The following is a 14608-nucleotide window of genomic DNA, read 5'->3' as shown; positions in this document are numbered from 1 at the left end:
TCTCAAATCGAGCACAAGTGTGTGAATCCAGTTTGATTTTCGATTCAGTGAAGAAATCAACTGAAAGAACAAATCTGTTGAATGTTTATCAATGGCTTAACAATCAAGATTAAGGCTTAAATTCTAGGGTTAGAAATCCATGGAAAAGCAGGATGGTAGGTCGGGTTACAAAATAACTGTGGTCGAGTAAGAAGCAGATGCAACCGACGACTAATTTCGAGCCTGAGGATGAAGAAAACGGGATTGTTTAGAAGAGAGAAGATGGTAAGTGTTGGGTGTGGATTTTTATCCTCGGAATTGAGCTTAACTTAAGGATATTGACTCAAGCGGTTATTCTGATGAAGGTACGTTGACTAATTCAATTGTCCTATATTATCTAACTGTTTTACAGATAAGATCGCGTGTTAAATATGCTTATGAGAACGTGGATTGCAACGGAATATAACTTGAACTTCGTCAACCGACAAACGTGGAAGCTAACGGCTTGTTGAAGAAAGAGTCTAGGGTTTCCGGATTTTTCGGGATAACAGTTGTAATCTCTTATTATATATTGAGCTGATAATATCATAGGTCACACACACTCTTTCACTACTTAGCTACTAGCAATCACTGTAATACTTAGCTTTCGATATTCAATCAGCTCCAACCCTTGTAACCACTTATTTTCGATATTAATAAACTTGACGGTGATAGTTTTCATTGTCCGGGGGTTTTTTGTGCCAGCGATCATAATAATCAAGCGTTAATTCGACCAAAAGTTACGTTCATAATCCTTAACCGAAGCAAATTCGAATAAGGATTAAGTTGCAAACTCTTAACCGAAACGAAGACTATTATAATCAAGGGTTTTTCCCCCGTGATCATATTTTTGTGTCCGATCATTTACCATTTAGCACCTAGCCTCACGCACTAATTTGATCAAAAGTTAGTTGTTAATTTTTGACCGAAACAATTTGGCGCCCACCGTGGGGCAAACGGTGCTTTGATCATTATTCATTCTCAAACGAAACCCTACTCTCAATATACACAACATGTCTTCACAACCCAAGATTGTTTCATCTTCTGTCACAGCCTCAGAATCCTCAGCGAAACCTTCCATGCCTCCTCCTCCTTCTGTTGTTGTTATCCCAAAGAAACCTGACAACATTCAGAAGAAAGTTGCTACTCCAGTATTTTCGGGATCGAGACCATCCCCCCAGGATCCCGTTATGGTATCTAATAATGAACTTTTGTCTATTTATAAGCGATTACAGGAACAGATGGATCGCCAGAACAAGACCAACCAGATGCTGGTGAAGGAACTAGAAGATATCAGGAAAGCCAAGAAGCCGGCGGAAGAATTCACACCATTAATCCCGAGATCTCTGGATTTCACTCCTCCAGGACCCTCAGGATTGATGCGTCCGGAGTCAACCACGGCATACAACCCTGGATCCTCGCTTTTCCAGCACTCGGGGTCCACGGGATTGTACTCATCCAGATCCCAAGAATACTTGCATGCATCCATTGCTGGGCCGTTTCAACATGCAGTATCCTCAGGATTGGCGCAGCAGGGAGGATCCTCAGGTCCTTATCAACAGGCGTTATCCTCAGGATTGGCGCAGCAGGGAGGATCCTCAAGTCCTTATCAACAGGTGGTATCCTCAGGATTTCCATAGCGGGCAGGATTCTCAGGAGTACCTCCATCAGGATTCTTCAATCCTCAGCAGCCATATGCTCAGACTCAGCAATTTGCAAGGTCCTCCGAGGTGCACCAGGGAGACTTCATCCCGATGCAGGCTAACACCTCGAACACTCCATTTGTCACTCCAGGAAATACTATGTTCGGAAATGCCAGCTACAACACCCAAACCGTTCCTCATAATATCAATCAGGGTAACACTTTCAATACAATTCCTTTTAATGCTAATCAGGGATTTTTGCAGGATGCAGGCATAAGTTCAAGTTTAGCCCGAGAGTTACAGAAACTCAAGGACATGATATCAAACGTCCCTGGCGTAATTAGTCCCATAGCTGAAGTTCCTACTGATAGCCACAAGATATCTCGGTTCGTGCCATCGATTAGCGACGTGCAGATACCAAAACGGTTTCAAACCCCAAATATGAAACTTTATGATGGCTCGACAGATCCTGAGGAACACGTCGCACAATACAGAGAACGTATGGAGATCAATCCAATCCCTATGGAAATCAAGGAAGCATGTCTTTGCAAAGGGTTTGGGTCTACCTTAACCGGAGCAGCCATGAAATGGGTACTGAGTATTCCCCATAACACTGTCAATTCTTTTTCTCATTTAGTTAACATGTTTAATAACCAGTTTTCTTGCAGTAGAACTTTTGAGAAAATGACAGGTGATCTTTATAGGGTTACCCAGAATCCTGGGGAATCCTTGAGAGATTTTATTACCAGGTTTAGTAAGGAGTCGCTGGAAATCCCGAACCTAAACCCAGCTTCAGTAGTGGAAGCTCTCAAGTTGGGGTTAGAGAAGGGCTTCTCTTTCTATGATGATCTCGTTATGACTCAGTGCAGGTCATTAGATGAAGCAAGAAGCAGAGCTCTGAGGTTTATCAGGCTAGAAGACGACAAGAAAAATTCAAAGGTCGATATCCCGAATTATGATCAGACGAACAGGAAATTCGAATCCCCGGAAAAGTCTTTTCGAGCAAAGCCTTACCACAAGCCTGATAACCCCAGGATTAATGCAGTAATGAAGAAGATGACGAAGAATATCCTAAATCTCTGAATATTGTTTTTCTGTTGATATTGGTGGATTAATGTGTGCCATGCATGATTTAGGTGAAAAAGCCAGGTGGCCAAGGAAGATGGAGAAACCAAGTGCATGGAAAGACAAATCAAAATGGTGTGCCTTCCACGAAGATTTTGGGCACTTGACTGATGATTGCATTGCACTCAGAAGGGAGATCAGCTATCTTCTCAGCAAGGACCATCTGAAACTGAAAGAACTACTTGGCAAGAAGAAGGGAAGAGAGCAAGATCCCGAGAAAATTCCTGAAAAGCCAACTCCTCCACCAATGGATGCAAGAATAATCATGTTTATATCCGGAGGATCCGACATCTGTGGAACCTCTTATTCTGATGCAAAGATAAATGTTGACCAAAGAAAATTAGAAGTGGCTGACAGGCCAACAAAGACGTCTATTCTCACTCAAGAGAGGATTGTATCCTTCGATGAAAGTGATAGAGCCGATGTTCAGGATCCTCATCATGATAGTTTGGTAATAACTTTATATGTGGCTAACCATTATGTGCGCAGGATCCTCATAGATGGCGGAAGCTCTGTCAACATTATTCAATTAGATGTGCTGAAAAAGATGAATATTCCTGAGGATGAGATCGTCCCTAGTTCCTCAGTATTGGTTGGATTCAGTGGAGAAACTAAAAACACTATTGGGGAGATTAAGCTCCCAATATATGTCGAAGGGGTAAATAAAATGCAAAAATTTTGTGTTATTGACTGTTTATCTTGTTGCAATATTATATTAGGCAGGCCCTGGATACATGATATGAAAGCAGTTCCCTCCACTTATCACCAATGAGTAAAACTTCCAAGTCCGTGGGGAGTTATCAAAATCATGAGTGACCAACAAGACGCCAAGAATTGCGACACCTCTTCAATGAAGTGTACTGCCAAACCCCAGCAGGCGTAGCAATTACAGAAGCCAGCACGAGGCGTAATGGAGGCCAGGGAAAAAGAAATTAAAGAAGTACCTCTTTATCCCGAGGATCCTGAAGCCAAAGTGCTGATAGGAACTAGCATTCCTGAGGATATTGAGTCAAAATTGCTCGGTTTCCTCAAGACAAGGCTATCAACATTTGCATGGAAACATGAAGATATGACAGGTATTTCCAAATATATTATAACACATAAACTTGGAATTGATAACTCTTTCAGGCCAATCCATCAAAAGAGAAGAAAGTTTGCACCTAAAAGAAACATAATCATTCAAGAGGAAGTAGAAAGATTCATGAAGGCAAAAATGATTAGGGAAGTTCAATATCCCCGATGGTTAGCAAATGTGGTGGTTGTACAGAAAAAGAATGGCAAATGGAGAGTTTGTGTAGATTTCACGGACTTGAATAAGGCTTGTCCTAAAGATCCATTCCCTCTACCACACATTGATTCAATGGTGGATGCTACAGCTGTTCATGAGATGCTGACATTTATGGACGCATCCTCAGGATTTCAGCAAATCCATATGGAGCCCTCAGATCAAGAAGATACGGCCTTCATGACTCCCACATGTATTTATTGTTATATTGCTATGCCCTTTGGACTTAGAAATGTAGGTGCAACCTATCAGAGGTTAGTTAACATGATGTTCAAAGAGCAACTGGGGGACACAATGGAGGTCTATATTGATGATATGGTGGTGAAGTCCAAGAAAGCTGAAGATCACCTTCAAGATCTCAAGACAGCATTTGATATCCTCGACAAATACAACATGAAGCTGAATCATTCGAAATGCCATTTCGGAGTGAAGGCTGGCAAATTCTTGGGATACATGGTAACCAAAAGGTGGATAGAGGCGAGTCTGGAACAGATACAAGCTATCCTGAATCTAAAATCCCCAGAATCAGTTAAGGATGTTCAAAGGCTGACCGGCAGGATAGCGGCACTCAACAGATTCATATCCAAATCCTCAGAAAAGTGCAAAGAATTTTATGATATACTGAAGAAAAACAAGAAGTTCGAGTGGACCAGTGAGCATGAGGAAGCTTCAGCATCCTTAAAAGCTTATCTTTCTTCTGCTCCTCTACTGGTAAAACCCGAGGAAGGTGAATCTCTATCTCTATATCTTGCTGTATCAAATAATGCTATAAGTGCAGTTTTGGCTAAGGATCTCGAAGGTCAGTAACACCCCATATATTATGTAAGTAAAAGTCTTTTGGATGCTGAAACCAGATATTCTTATCTTGAGAAATTAATTTTAGCCCTTATTATGGCATCTACTAAACTTAGACATTATTTTGAAATTCACCCTATATGTGTTAAAACTAACTATCCTATTAAGTCTGTTTTGAGAAAACCAGAAATGTCAGGTAGAATGGCAAAATGGGCAGTAAAGCTGAGTGCATATGATATAACATATGAACCTAGGACTGCTATCAAATCCCAGGCATTAGCAGATTTTGTGGCTGATTTCACCAGTGAGCTTAAAGAAAAGGCAGACTTGGAAGTCCAACAACTTGAAGAAACAAAAGATAAGTGGGCTCTATACATTGATGGTGCTTCAAATGTTAGAGGAACAGGTCTCGGGATTCTGCTGAAATCGCCACAGGGGGACATTATACCTCAATCCATATCCTGCGGATTTCAAGCCACAAATAATGAGGCGGAATATGAAGCTTTGATAGCAGGATTACAACTAGCAATCGACATGAAAATCAGGTTTATTCAAGTACATGTTGATTCATTATTATTAACTAATCATTTTAATGGTTCATATACTGTTAGAGAAGAAAGACTAATGAAATATCTAGAGCTAGTCAAAAAACTAGCAAAGCGTTTTGAAATATTTGATATTTCGCCGGTACCTAGGGAAGAGAATGTTGAAGCAGACGCCCTGGCATATTTAGCCTCATCCTTCAGGATACCAGAAGGTGTCAAAATCCCTATCGTACACATCCTGAGCCCAGCAATAGAAGAGCAAGGTGTCAACGAAATATCAAAAGATGACGAAGATGTGGGAGTCAAGAATCCTGAGGATAATGAAGATTCTTGGATTATCCCGATCAGGAAATATATTCAGGATGGAGTTATCCCCGAGGATGAAAACCCAAAAGCTTTTCGCACAAAGGTAATCCCATATACTATAATGAATGATATATTATATAGAAAATCTCTTGCAGGACCGTATCTTAGGTGCTTGGAGAAGGCAGAAGCTCAAGAAGTTCTTCAAGATATCCATGATGGAGATTGTGAAACCACACTGGGGGCAGAGCACTATTCTCCAAAATCCTGAGGACGGGGTATTTCTGGCTAACGATGAAGAGGGATGCTATGAATTATTCTCAGAAATGTGATGCATGCCAAAGACATAGCAACATTTTGCACCAGCCAGCAGAACCATTATATCCTATTATATCCCCTTGGCCTTTCATGAAGTGGGGAATGGATATCGTGGGGAAATTACCAAGGGCTCCAGGAGGAAAAGTTTTTATGTTGGCTATGACAGATTATTTCTCGAAGTGGATCGAGGCAGAAGCCCTTGTTCAAGTCAGAGAAAAAGAAGTTATCTCATTCATCAAGCGCAATATCCTGACCAGATTTGGGATTCCGGCAGAGATAGTATGTGACAATGGCTCGCAATTCATCGGCAAGAGAACAACTAACTTCTGTGCCAGTTGGGGAATCAAGATGATCACATCAACACCTGTCCACCCTCGAAAAAGTTGGGGTCTAAGAAAGGAAAGTGGGCCGAGGAACTACCTTTTGTTATTTGGGCAGATAGAACCACTTCTAAGAATGCTACTGGTCAGACTCATTTCTCATTAGTGTTTGGAGCTGAAGCAGTTATCCCCACAGAGATGGTTATCCCGACGGCCAGAGTCACTCATCAAAATATTGAAGATAACACTCGAAGTCTACTTGAAGACCTAGATGCGGTAGAAGAACTCCGGGATTTGGCAAAGATCAGAATGGCTTCTTATCAACAGAAGATAGCAAAGTCCTATAACAAGAATATCAGAGTTCGAAGGTTTCAAGAAGGGGATTTGGTTCTCCGAAAAGCTTTTCAAAATACTACCAATCCTACGGATGGGAAGCTCGCACCAAAATGGGAAGGTCCTTACCTGATCGATTCGGAAGCAGGAAAGGGGGCATACAAATTATCTACTTTGGATGGTGACTTACTACCAAGGGCTTGGAATGCTATACATCTCAAAAAATATTTCATGTAAGATTTCTATCCCAAGGATAACTGTTATACTAAACAGTCAAGGTATGTACTCAAACTTAAACTTTTATTCATTTTTAATATTAATATTTTTCAAACATGGTACTGACTTAAGCATCGGAGGGGTGTTAGCCCACCCCTCACTTAGAGTTGACTGTTTTGTAGATATGAGGGATTCTCATATGGAATAAAGTTTCTAAGGGCCCTGTCACCAGCTTATTCTTAAGGTATGAGAGGTTTTCACCTCTTCTAAGGTTTAAGGGATTTTTATCTCTTCTTAAGGTCGCTCGTAACGCACGTTTATTCAGCCTTAGTTTGAGAGGCGGGGTCAGCACATGAAATATAGTGACTTGTTACCTCGTTATCCTCGGCTATTGGTTTGAATCTTGAGGTTTAAGGGATCTTCATCTCTTCTTAAGACGCCTGTAGCGCACGATTTATTCGGCCTTAGTTTGAGAGGCGGGGCCAACACATGAAATATAGTGACTTGTTACCTCGATATCCTTGGCTATTGGTTTGAATCACAAGTTTATGGTAGACGTACCATAATCTAAGGTTAAAGAGATTTACATCTCTTCTAAAGGGCCTCGTCGCCAGTTCTTGCTTAAGGTTTAAGAGATTTACATCTCTTCTGAAGGGCCTTGTCGCCAGTTTATTTAGGCCTTGTCGCCAGAATTTCTAAAAATATTTTTCAGGATAATGCTCATGTCACAATCCTATTGCTATATCCTCAGGATTAGGAGAATATTCTAAACGGTGGTCTTATTGCAAGGATAAGACGGTCTGGACAATTTTCATATTAGTTGATGCACGGTACTGGTATGATTTACTATTTGCAAGAATTTTACCTTTCATTTTATTTAAAGCATATGACTTGATATTGGTTTACTGGTAAAACTTAAACTATTACTAAGAGATTTTTCATGAAACTTGGTTTTTTCTAAAAACGGAAAAGATGAAAGCATGCCAATATAAGTCATAAAAAGTTACACTAATATTATTATGCAGAAAAAAGATAGTCCGGGTTTCACTCAAAACAGAGCCCATCCACCCGAACTATCATAATTGTTTTTAACGCAGAAAAGTAAAAGACAGTTTGGGCTTCGTCCTGAACCAGGATACCTCCACCCAAACCACTATCCTGAGTATACGACATTATCCTTACACGACCATAACAGAAATTGTTCAAAACAAACATTCAAAACACATAAAAACCACCTGGAAACCAGGTTCAAGCCTTTCCTCCCTCAGCATCATCACCTTCCTTATTCTCCAAATCCTTTGTCTCCCCAGCCTTAGTCTCCTTCATACCTTCGCCAGTTCCATCATCCTTGATCACTCCGGAAGTCCCAGCCGTCTCATCCTCTTCAATATTCTCCCCCCTTAGCACCTTGAGTTTTTTCTTCCAAGCTCCAGAATTCCAAGACTCCATCACATGACCCTTCGCTTGTACCTCCTCAGACATCTTGATCATAGACTCCAGAATGCTAGCAGCTGCACACTTCTAAGCATCTTCAAGAAACTCATTTTTGACTCAAATGAGGCTCTGAGATCCGAAATCTCTTTGTCCTTCTTTTTGAGCAGTAAGTCCTTGATGCTAATAGCTTTCAGGAGATCGGCGAGCTTGGCTTAGGCCTCTTTCTTGGACAATTCGGCATCTTGAGACATTTGACGGTAACTTTCAGTTTTCTGTTATTCCCAGATTAATGTTAGTTTTTCTGCAGATTACTATTTTCAGGATAAGCAAAAATTACTTACTGTTCCAAGAAAGTTAGCAAGAGCTTGAAGCTTTTCTACAGCATCGGAGGTGGTCATATCAGCAAAGGGCTCAGTTTCAGTCGAAGTGTTGGCTTTCCTATTCTTTTGTGCAACACTTTTTTGGCGAGTAGTTGGGATTCTCACCGAAGGGGAAAGCGTCTTAGAATGTTCTTGCTTCACCACAGGCCTATCCTCAATAAAATCATCCAAATCCACCAAGCTAAAAGACTTTGGCTTCGTCATCCCTACACAATGATTCATCAAGTTATGTTCAAGATAACAAAATTCCTGGAAAACCTAAAATCCCCAAAACACTTACCAGAGGTCATACTCTCAGCAGGTTTCTCAGCAACCGCGCTTGTTTCTCCTGTTTCTTCCTCTAACCAAAATTCCCTTTCCTCTGCCGGAACCTTGAACAACGCCTTAAGCCTTTTCTCTGTATCCTTCCTGAGCTTTATCAAATCCTCAAACACAACTGCCAAGAAACAAACCATATCAAAATACATTATTTGCCAAAAAGAAATTTAACCCTACAGATTTCCTACCCTTATGAACCCATTTAATTGGCAAGTCCATCCCGTTCGGAATAGAATCTCGACGAACGAAAAAGAAGTGTTTTTTCCAATCAGGATCACTACCGGACACCTTGGGAATCATGTAAACACGGCTGGACTTGGATTGAAGGCAATAGCGAAAGGATCTGTGGGTTCGAAGGTTATAAGTTGCGGCAATCTCGGGCACACCAATAGATAGCACACGAGTTTTGTTCAAATGGTCAACTTTTGCCAAAACCCTCCACACCATTGGCATAACTTGTGAGTATGAGAATCCAGTCACATCAAAGAACTCTTGTATAAGCGGAGGAAACGGATATGAAAGGCCGATCGAAAAGGGATAATAAAAGAAGCAGGTCCAGGTTTTAGAGGAGAAAAGTCGGCTTTAACTTTGGGATCGAATGGCCTAATGACGGCTTCGGCAGGTAATAAACCCGATTCTTTCAGAAATTTAATATATAAATCATTGAACATGCATTGGTCTTCATCGGTCACTAGAATGAGACCTTGGTCAACAAAATCGTCTGAGGTCGTGAAACCGAAGGGATTGAATGCACGAGGGGTTCTTTTCCTCATTTTTTGTCAAGATCGAAAGAAGAATTTCAAGAAATTAAAAAGACGAGATGAGAACTAACCTGAATTTAATATCGGTGGAAGAAGATTATAGTGAAGAAGTTAGGAAATGGCTTTAATTATAACCTAGAAGGACGGCTGTAGAGTCTCCTCGATTCCCGCGCACGTCATTTCACATATCAGAGATATCATTATTTTTGAAATTTAAAATTTTTACAGCTGTCACGCAGTAAAAATTGGGGGCAATTGTTGGGTGTGCATTTTTATCCTTGGAATTGAGCTTAACTTAAGGATATTGACTCAAGCGGTTATTCCGAGGAAGGAACGTTGACTAATTCAATTGTCCTATATTATCTAACTGTTTTGCAAATAAGATCACGTGTTAAATATGCTTATGAGAACGTGGATTGCAACGGAATATAACTTGAACTCCGTCTACCGACAAACGTAGAAGCTAACGGCTTGTTGAAGAAATAGTCTAGGGTTTCCGGATTTTCGGGGATAACAGTTGTAATCTCTTATTATATATTGAGCTGATAATATCATAGGTCACACACACTCTTTCACTACTTAGCTACTAGCAATCACTGTAACACTTAGCTTTCGATATTCAATCAGCTCCAACCCTTGTAACCACTTATTTTCGATATTAATAAACTTGACAGTGATAGTTTTCACCGTCAGGGGGTTTTTTGTGCCGGCGATCATAATAATCAAGCGTTAATTCGACCAAAAGTTACGTTCATAATCCTTAACCGAAGCAAATTCGACTGAGGATTAAGTTGCAAACTCTTGACCGAAACGAAGACTATTATAATCAAGGGTTTTTTCCCTCGTGATCATATCTTTGTGTCCGATCTATTTACCATTTAGCACCTAGCCTCACGCACTAATTTGATCAAAAGTTAGTTGTTAATTTTTGACCGAAACAGTAGGTTAGGGTTTTGGAAGAAGAAAATACCGTGAAAATGATTAATCAGATCTGAATTTGAAATTTGAAATTGAAAGAAAGAGAGAGAGAGAGAGAAGATAAAGTAGGACATACGTTTGTTTTTTTCCTAAAGCTTTTAAAGGAAGATTTTTTAAAAAGGATGGTAGATGTGAAGAGCTTGTATGCATGACACATAAGCCACATAACCTCTATGGTTGACACGTGTCAAAATGCTCTATGTGAATGACAAGTGTCCAAATTGTTCTTCCTTTATTATAGATGAAGATGCTACAACTTGAAGGATTGACCGATCAAATGAACAATGAGTTTCATATCAAAGGTATGTCTTAGCATCGGGTTTGTTTCACATATTTCATAGGAAATAAAAGGATTCGACATAGCGTGTTCGATACGACAAGAGATGAAATTCAAATTTTAGTGAATTTCAATAAAATCTCACGTTAAGTGGAGAGAAATAGAATTCCAATTCCATTAACAAGTTTACCAATCGAACATTGCGCGTTCGTTTCACGGAATGGAATTGGAATTTGCATAGGATTTGGAATTTAAATGAATTGGATTTGAAATATGAACATTCCAATAGGAATTGGAATTGAGGGAAATTGAATCCAAATACATTCTTAATATGTTCGTTTGATAAATTAATAAAAATCAAGATTTTTTTTATTTTTTAACAATGATAACGGCGAAATCATTTTAATTTTTTTAACATTTTGTTTTTAATTTATCTTTTGCGTTATGATTTTTTTATTTTTATTTTTTTGAATTTTTTTATGGGTTTTCTATTAAGATCAAAAACTCCTCAAAAAAATATTCAAAAATAATAATAAAAAATTCATAACTCAAAATATAAATTAGAAACAAAAAAAGTAAAAAAAAATTAAAATGTTTTATTTATTCGTTGTCCTCGTTAAAAAAAAATAAACTCAAGATCAGATTCCAATGAATATCATTGAATTCCTCCACATTTTGGAATGATTTGAAATCCTTCTATTTAAAGGAATTGAATTCCAATTCCAATTCCAATTATTTGAACCGAACACACCAAAATGGAATTAAGATTCCTATTTTCAACGAAACGAACACGCCATGTCATGGGATTTTTATTACAATTCCTTTGAATTCCCACAAATTCTGAGAAACGAACACGCCTATAGATTTTCCAAACATTCTACATTTTATGATTCAAAATCAAATCCAAATTTTAATTTCAATTCACCAAATTTGAATTCCTATTCATTTGAAAATATTTCACGAACCAGACACCCCTACGACTACTTGTTCATTGTATATTGCTACAAATGCTACAAAAGGTATTCGGAAATGTCATCTAGCCCATGTTAGTGAACCCAAAGTTTCATAACATGACACTAGAAAATGAAAGATATAAACATTTAAAATATGGCTTTGAAATATAAAAGTTTATAGCAGAAGTTAATATCTTGACATAACAATATAACACTAAGGATATATTTGGTTGGAGGTAATGGAATGAAGAGGGAATGAAATGAGAGAATGAATGCAATGAACAAGGGAATGAAATGGATCATTACCATTCTTTTGTCTTGTTTAGTTAACCTATGAGAATGAAAGAAACTATTCGTTAATGTTGTTTGGTATCCAAAAAAATTGTAGCAATAAAATAAAAATAATAAAAACACTCGTATCTCAAAAACAAAAAAAACTTACTGCAATGGTGACGGTGGTGGTGGTAACTCCGGCGATGAAAATGGTGGTGGTGACGGTGGTGGTAGTGGCTGTCAAGCGGCAAGGACAGTGGGTTTGGTGGTGGTGGGAGGGGTGGCGACGGTCAAGCGATGGTCGCGTTGGTAGTGATGCGTTGGTAGTGATGGCGATGGTAGGGTGGCAGCAACGGTGGTGGAGGTCAGATGGGGTGGTCAGAAAGCGGCAGTGGTGGTGGCGGTGATGGTCAAGCGACGACGGTGACAATGGATGCGGTGGTTACGGTGACAATGGTTGTGGTGGTTACAGTGACAATGGTGGCGGCGATGGTGCTGGTGGCGGTGACGGTGGTGGCGGAGGTAAGGTGGTAGTGAGATGACGATGGTAGCGGTGGTGGTCAGGTGGTGGTGGCGGCTATGGTAGTGGTGGTGGTTGATGTTGTTAGGTGGTGGTTTTGTTGAGAAAGTAAGGTGAATGAAGAATGGAATGAAATAAAAAGAAGGGGATGTGAGAAGAAATGGTTTTGATGGAATGAGATTCCATGTGTAATGGATGATTCCATTCCATTAAGCAAACAAACACCACTTTTTTCATTCCCAAGCAATGAATCATTTCATTCCATGTATGACTACCGCATACCAAACGCTACCTGATAATTTGATTCATTATTGTATCTAAGGTGGTTCATTGTGAGCATACTTCCACCATCGTTATACCCCTCCACATCAATAGCCGACGCCACCTCATCAGAGCACCCCCCTACTTGTTTCCCCCTCATCCGCCATCTCTATAACGCTTGCTCCATAACGTTGGATAACACCGCCGGTCTGCAAATGCGATGCCACTTCGGCCGGCACATCCCCGTATATAACGCCACCGACCTTCCACCCTCAAGGCGAACAACCTAATAACATGCAAATCATATTATGATATCACTAACTTAGTTTTTAAAGTATGTATTGTTAATAACTGATCATATGAAGATGTTAATATTATTTGGATGTTTCATTAAATTCTTTTTAATCTTTAAACTTTTGTCACCATAGTTTACTAGGTTAAATTTTAATTTAAGATGTAAAAAATCGTGTATGCATCATATTAAATATTATTAACAATAATAATCTAAAACCCTTCATTTATCATGCTATAAGGTTCAAACCATTAGACAAGTGTAGCTGACTACCAACATTACGAGCAATCATGATAGTATGTAGTCTCGTATCCATTCAATCTTTGATAATCCTTGTTGATCACTCCTCTCGATCATATGTTATCCTCGCCGTTTATTTCTAAGCACAACCTCCGCTATCATCATCAAACTGATTTAAAGGATTATCGTCATCATCATTTATAATTTTTTTTGTTTATTGTTTTTCAATACAATTTCATTTCATTAGACGTTGAGAAAGGTCTCAATCTATGTTAAAATTTTAGGATTTTATTTATGTTTTCATTTTCATGTAATTATTTATGTAAAGATTTATTGAAAGAGACTTGAAGTATATGATTTCGATATCAGGGTGTGGCAAAATTCCTGTAAATAAAATTATCAAAATTACCTTATACTATATGTTTATATAAATATATGCGTACAAGCGGGTTACAAGAAAAACAAAATGAGGATCGGGTACACAATAAAAACACACAATGCTTTTCTATCAAGTATTAAGATTGGCATAATCAATCTTAATACTCACATACTCAAGCAGTAAACTGCACACAAATTCTGTTACGATAACTAATTAGCAAGAACACGATAATAGAATTCATGTTTAAACCTCAATTTATATATTATTGAAATCCCCGAGAGCTACCAAATAGCAACAAATACTCTTGCATTCGATGATTACAAACATCTCTAAGGACAGGACTCCAAGAGCTATCACACACGGATAGCTATCTTAAGATCATGACCATCGATCTTGAGGTATAAAAATAATACAAACCATTAATTTTGACAGGATGCATGAACATGAAACTCTACTATAGCGCACTAGCTTGCCAGAAATAAACAAAAACACAAGGAAAACGTAACAACTTTTCAAGTTCTAAAATGTTCAAGATCATGTTCCTTGCATTGTCTTAAAGCGAATTATAATTAGCGCACTAAGTCCGATATGCTAGTTTATTTCATGTCTTCAACATCAAGTGTATTTGGAACTTAACTTCT

Source organism: Bidens hawaiensis, unplaced genomic scaffold (assembly GCF_021521415.1).
Source record: "Bidens hawaiensis isolate Kalapana, Puna unplaced genomic scaffold, B.hawaiensis_p1.1 tig00002553_1, whole genome shotgun sequence".
Taxonomy (NCBI): Eukaryota; Viridiplantae; Streptophyta; class Magnoliopsida; order Asterales; family Asteraceae; genus Bidens; species Bidens hawaiensis.
The sequence above is the reverse complement of the archived record's forward strand: the minus strand, read 5'-3'. Positions refer to the sequence as shown.